Here is a 7153-nt window from a genome sequence, read left to right as displayed (position 1 = left end):
TACTACCACTAAGATTTACATTAAGGGCTATTTAACCTAAGCTTACGCTCTAGGCTTTATTACTAACCCCTACGTTTACCTACTTCTTAGGGTATTATTTTTACCCTAAGAGCGAGGTATAGGTGAGACGCTTAAGCGCTATCTATTTTTAAAGCTAGTACATTTAATAGGTAAGTTATTATATAATCCTTAACGGATTCTAACTTCTATAGCTACCGTCCTGCTATTAAGATATACTAATACCTTTTATAGTGTTTAATAAGCGTTTACTTTAGCACCTTAACCTTATATTTGGTTTATCCTGTATCGCTAGTTCTACTTACTAAAAATAGCCTACTAGTATTAATACATTTAAATGCCCACGTTTACCCAAGTAATAAGGGCTTCTTATATATTTAAAGTTTAAGAATAAATAAAGGTATAAAGCCGCTCTTAAATCCCTAATTATTCGCTTTACCTTATAAAACTAAAGATTCTTAATACTACTATTCTAAGGGAAACTTTAACGAAAACTAGCTACTAGAAGGTTTAATTAATCTTTCGCCTTTATACCTATATTTAATAATCGATTTACACGTTAAAACCACTATAAGCCTCCATTAAAGTTTCCTCTAGCTTTACCCTATATAAGCATAGTTTACCTTCTTTTAGGTTTAGCCCCGTATACTCTTACTTAAATCTATCTAAGAACATTAAAATCAGTTAATAATACGCCTTAAAGAGCTTTTACTTACGTTTACTTTTATTACGCGTAAGGGTTTAACACTTAAACACTTATATACGAAGATAACTCCTTAATTCGTATTTTAAGATAAGTTATTAATAACTATTACGCTAGTATTCTTGTATAAAGCATGAACCTTAGTCCGCTATAAGGTATTTTATAATAGGCTATAATACTCCTAAGAGAGCTACATTCCTAAAGCCTTTATCCTTTGTAGTAAATTAATACTAGCCTAAATTCCCCGGTAAAGTATACTAGCAGAAACCGCTAGATAATTTACTAGGGCTAAGTCTAGTTATAAGTACTTCCCTTTTAATAATTTCACGTATTATTTAACCCTCTTTTTAAAGTGCTTTTTATCTTTCAATTACTTTACTTATACGCTATTAGTCTTTAACTAGTATTTAGCTTTAAAAGACATATACCTCCTATTTAAAGCAGCATTCCTAAACTACTTAACTTATTAAAGGAGCTTTATAAAGGCTTAGTATCTAATTAAACGGGGCTCTTACCCTTTATAGCGTCTCGTTTTAGGAAACTTAAAAGGTATCTCGTTAAAAGTATCCTTTATAAATTATAACTTAAACCTTAAGGGGGGCTAGATTTTAAATTTAAGCTATTACCGCTTTACTTGCTATTATTAGGGTAATCCCTATTAGTTTCTTTTCCTCCGCTTATTAATATACTTAAGTTTAACGGGTAGTTTACTTAATTTAAGGTCAATTATAATAAAGTTAATTAGGGGGTTTTATAGTAATAGACCGCGCTAAGCTCCTATTATAAGTGAGTTACTACTACGTAAAGAAAAGGCTATAGCGAGACCGCTAATAAATTTAAGGGATAGCGCGTACTAAAAAAGCTTCGCTAATCCTTAATACTAAACCTATAAGGGGCTTAAGGGGCGTAATAACGCTTAAATAGGTATACCTACTAGAATACTAATAAGCGTAATATGCGTTTAAAGATTCAATAATTCATTAAATTCTATAATTTACATTACTTATCGTATTTCGCTACGTTCTTTATTAATACTAGAATTAAGAGATTCGTTATTAAAAGTTTTAATTTATTTTTTCCTACCACTTAAAAGATACTATATTATATAAAAGATTTAAGATATTACTAGGATTCCTAGTAGGCGCCTAGTCCCGGTTTCCTAGGGGGTTAATACCACTAAAGTAATAGTAATAGGTATAGTTTATAGGGGTTTAAGAGTTTTATAAACTTAGTAATAATCTCTCTGCTAGTTCACTAATAGAGACCTTATTATAACTTTTACTTCCTTTAAATAACTAAGTTTAGAGAGCTTTTTAGCCCTAAGTGGTAGTTACCTACCTCTTTAGGCTAGTTTAAACGCCTTACTAAGCTATTTAATTAGTAGTAGTAATAGGCGGTATATATAAAGGGTAAGAACGTAATTAACGTAAGCTAATAACTTACGCTTACTAGGAATTCCTCGTTAAAGAGTAATAATTATAATGCTTTATCCCTAGCATAATAGAGTTTAATAAGATTACCTAGGCCTTTTAGCTAAGGGAGTACTCGCTAGCTCCGTTAGTGTAGCGCGCGTATAGCCTAGAATATTTAAGGGCATTATAGACCTATTATTACCTTAAACTTCTATTAGCTTAAGCTAATAGTCCCTTTAAAAAGCTCGTATACTACTATAGTAATATTAATTATTTAATAGGTTAAGGTCTCGTTTATTATTGTAATTAAGCAAATAAATCACTCTACTAACTAAGAATAGCTATATACTACCACCTATAAAATTAAGAAAGAGCTCTTAATCTATTAATTCTTATTATATTTAAACCTAGTAAGTTTCCCCGTATTAAGTTAAATTAAGCCGTAGGCTCTACTCCTAGTAGTGCCCTTCCGTTAATTTCTTTAAATTTTAGTCTTATAATTATACTTCCCTTAAAGCCTAAGCACTTTAATTTCTTATAAAGTATTAAATAAGTTAACTAAATAATATTATTTGATCCCTAATTAGTATAGTTTATAGTTAAGATTATAATAGTATTTAATTATCTTTAATCCCTTAACTTTTATTTCTAATTAATGAAAATATTCTTAGTAAATACTTTCGTAGTAGTTAGTCTTTAGTAGATCTAAGAATTTTACCTCTAATAACTAAATACTAATGCCCTTAACTATCCCTATTAATTATTATAGCGGTTCTAGAAACTAATAAAATAGAACTACGTGTTTTATTTTATTATTCTATATTAATATATTTAAGTATTAGCTTACTTAAAGCACTTTAATTTTTTTAAAGTAAAAGTCCTACTTTCCTGCTACGCCTATTAAAGGGCATATAGTTTCGTAGAGTAAAAGACCCGGCCGGACTAGTACACGCGGTAAGGCGGACCGGCTAGCTAGGCCTAAGATTTAACTATAAGCTTTTTAACTATAATAACTTTAATATACGCTATTAGAGCTAGAATTATTACGGCTACTAGCACTAGACTTACCCTTTAATTATTCCTTATTAAGGGATTTAAATTATACTTATTCTAATTATAAGACTTAAAAGAGCCTTATATTAGTATTTATTATTATTACCTCTTTAAATTAGAATTAGGTAATTTACGTGCCTACTACCTTTCTTAAATATAATAGCCGTTTCTTAGGCTTCTTCTTTAAGGTTAAGCCTTAACCCTTTATTACCCGTTATAACTATATTTAGCTATTACCTAAATATTAAAAGTTAATAGGGAAGAAATTTAAATAAACTATTATTAGTGTAAGGCTATATAATTTAAGAAGTTATTATAAATTACTAGAGAGCCCCTAAGGGGGTATTAGTTTTATATCTAATAAATATATCCCTTTTAAAGTTAGGATTTTTAGTATGTATTAGCTCTAGAATTACTACGGTTATTTAAGTAATAAGGTACTATTAAATAAATAATAACTTATATAATAAGCTATTTATAGTTTCGCTATATAATTACTTATACTTAAATATATATAGCTTAATCTTTAAGATAAGCATATAACTATTAGTAGAATTAACTAGGTAATTATTATTCGCTAGGGTTAGCCTACTAACGCCCTATAATAGGCGCTAGAGAGAATAGTCTAAGTTACTAATAGGTACCCTTTTTTACGGGGTGTTACGCGCTAGAAAGAAATCCGCTAAAATTACTTAGAGAGACGCTCGCCTAGTGGTAAGTCCGCTTTCCCCCTTTTAATTCCCTAAGCGTAGCCGTTTATATACACTATAACGCTTAAAGGTAATATAGTATAAGCGCTCTAGGAGAAGAACTCTTCACGTAGCATTAGCTATTTTGGCGTCTACTACCCGTGGTTACCTCCTATCACTTTAATTTATAGCGCTTAACTAATAGCTAGTCGCCTATAAAGCCTATCTCACAAATAGTAGTAGGCGGGTGCCTTCTACTATTACAAGGTATAACTAGTACGCTGTGTAGCCATAGCCAACGGTTTCGTAGAGTTTAATCCCTAGCGTAACCCCCTAGCCTATAAGCTGGAACCTATAAGCGTGTTTAAAGGGCCACTTAAGCGCTAGGGTTTCGTAAGATATAGTATAAAGAGGGCAGTAACTTACTAGAGCACCCGCCTCTTAGCGGACGCCTTAGCTACCCTAGCGCCTTTTAACGCCTCTTTCTTATATACCTACTAATTACCTTAAGGGTTTACCCCTATTATTAGGCGCTTATAGGCCACTTTTTATTTTCCGTAAAATTTATTTATATAGGAAAATAAAAAAATTAACTTACAGCTATATAAATGAAAAACCTAAACACCTAACTTTTTAGTAACTAGGGCCTAATTAACGCAGCTTAGCGAGGCGAGTATAATAGTACTTACTAAAGTTATATGTAACGCTACTAGAGGGCGTTATAGCCGGTTAAAGTATAGCGTTATATAAATTTTAACCTAACCTAAAGTGCTACTATATAAGTTAATAGTAGGTGCGGTGCTATATAAAATTTTAACTTAACCTAAAGTGCTGTTATATAAATTGGGTGTAGTAGGTATAGTAAGCGTAGCGTTATATAAATTTTAACCTAACCTAAAGTGCTACTATATAAGTTAATAGTAGGTGCGGTGCTATATAAAATTTTAACTTAACCTAAAGTGCTGTTATATAAATTGGGTGTAGTAGGTATAGTAAGCGTAGCGTTATATAAATTTTAACCTAACCTAAAGTACCGCTATATAAACTAAGTATAGTGTGGTAGGTGTAGCGGGTATAATGCTATATAAATTTTAACCTAACCTAAAGTGCCGCTATATAAAAATACGTTGGCTAGTAAGGCGACCTAAACCTCTTAACTTTTTAGTCGTTAAATTTAAAAAATGGAAAATATAAGAAAATAGGAGAATTATTTAAGGTAAAACCTTAACGCACCGCTACTACACGGCTACCACACCGCTATAGAACTATTATAGCTAACTATAGCCGCGTGTATACAATAATAGCTAGTACCTATACTACTATAAGTATACTATTACCACCGCGCTTATACTATTACAACTACACTACCACTACGGGAATAGCTTTAATAACGTTATATACGTGCACTACTACCATAGCACTTATACTACCACTATAAGAGCTATACTACTACCATGGGAATAGCTTTAATAACGTTATACGCGTGTACTACTACCACTATAAGTGTACTACTACTATAAGTGCATTACTACTACCACGCTTGTACTATTACAGCTGCATTACTACCACGGGAATAGCTTTAATAACGTTATACGCGTGTATTACTACTACTAATACACCGCTACACGCCTTTAACTTACCTTAAAGAGCGTATTTAGCACGTAGTTACGTTATATACGTAGTTACGTTACCACGCGTGTATAGTAGTAGCCGGCTACCTTAGCTACCTTAGCGACTACTCACTACTTCGGCGACCACTTACTACCTTAATAACCACTTACCACCTTAGCTACCTTGCTAACCACTTACTATAGCGCGTTACACTCCCCCGTAATAACCCTTCTAGAAGCCTTCACGAACCCTTCTAGCACCCTTTACGAACACTTATAGGGTTCCTCGCCCCCCACTCTCGCTTATAGCCGGCCCGCGCTCGCCTACGTTACGTGATATCCCACGTGACTTCACACGTAACTTCCCTATTAGCGCTACGCTTGCTAATTAGCCGACTAACTTAGTAATTTTTTTTCTCCTATTACGCGTACTAATATATTAAGTGTAGTAGTAGTATATTAACACTACGCTAGTCTATTATTACCGCCGCATTACCGCATTATTATACCTTTAACTATTACCCCGCGAAAAAATTTCTAACACTTAAAAAACCATTAAATATAACGCGCCTTTAAATAAAAAACTTACCTTACATACATCCTTAGCCCTAGCCTAATTACTGCCTCCCTTCTTATATACCTACTAATCGTCTTAAGGGTTCGCCCCTACTATTAGGCGCTTATAGGCTACTTTTTATTTTCCGTAAAATTCATTTATATAGGAAAATAAAAAAATTAACTTACAGTTATATAAATAAAAAACCTAAACACTTGACTTTTTAGTAACTAAAGCTTAATTAACGTAGCTTATTAAAACGAGTTAAATAGTATAGGATTTAATTAGGTAAAATAGATAAGGGGCGAGTCAATAGGGATTTTAGAATTAGGGGTAGTAGGTAATAGGGAGGAGTGTAAGTTAGGTTAAAAATAGGTGTAAGTTAAGTTATTAGAAGTGAGTGTAAGTTAGGCTATTTAACTTATAATTTTTTCGCAGAGATAAGTGTAAGTTAGGTTAAAAATAGGTGTAAGTTAAGTCGTTAAAAATAAGTGTAGGTTAAGCTATTTAACTTATAGTTTTTTCTTGCTAGCGGTATACTCTAGGTAAGGTTAGACTATAGAGTAGGTTCTCGTGTTCTAGGAGATAGACTACGGGATTTCTCTCTAACTTATAATAGTTATTATATTTATGTAGGCGGAGGTCTAGGTTAGGTTCTTAATTTTTACTTAAACTCCTATTATACTAATATTTTAGGTGAATAACTTGGTGATTTTTTCCCATTAACTTGGTAAGAGACACCTAACCTATATAAATATCCTCTAGGTAATCTGTTAGACTTAGTAATTTTTCCCACTAATTTAGTAGGAGACACCTAACCTATATAACTTGGTAATTTTTTCCTACTAAGTGAAAACCTCTAGGGTAACCTATTAGACTTGTGATTTTTTTCCTAAGTTAGTATACCTAACCTATATAAATATCCTCTAGGTAATCTGTTAGACTTATAATTTTTCCCACTAAGTAGAAACCTCTAGGTTAACCTATTAGACTTATGATTTTTTTTCCACTAACTTAGTGGGAAATACCTAACCTATATAAATATCCTCTAGGCTAACCCGTTAGACTTGTGATTTTTCCTATTAACTTAGTAGGAATATCCTTTAGGTTAA

This window comes from Metarhizium acridum (assembly GCF_019434415.1).
Source record: "Metarhizium acridum strain ARSEF 324 chromosome Unknown scaffold_1, whole genome shotgun sequence".
Classification (NCBI taxonomy): Eukaryota; Fungi; Ascomycota; class Sordariomycetes; order Hypocreales; family Clavicipitaceae; genus Metarhizium; species Metarhizium acridum.
Note: the sequence above shows the minus strand (reverse complement) of the source record.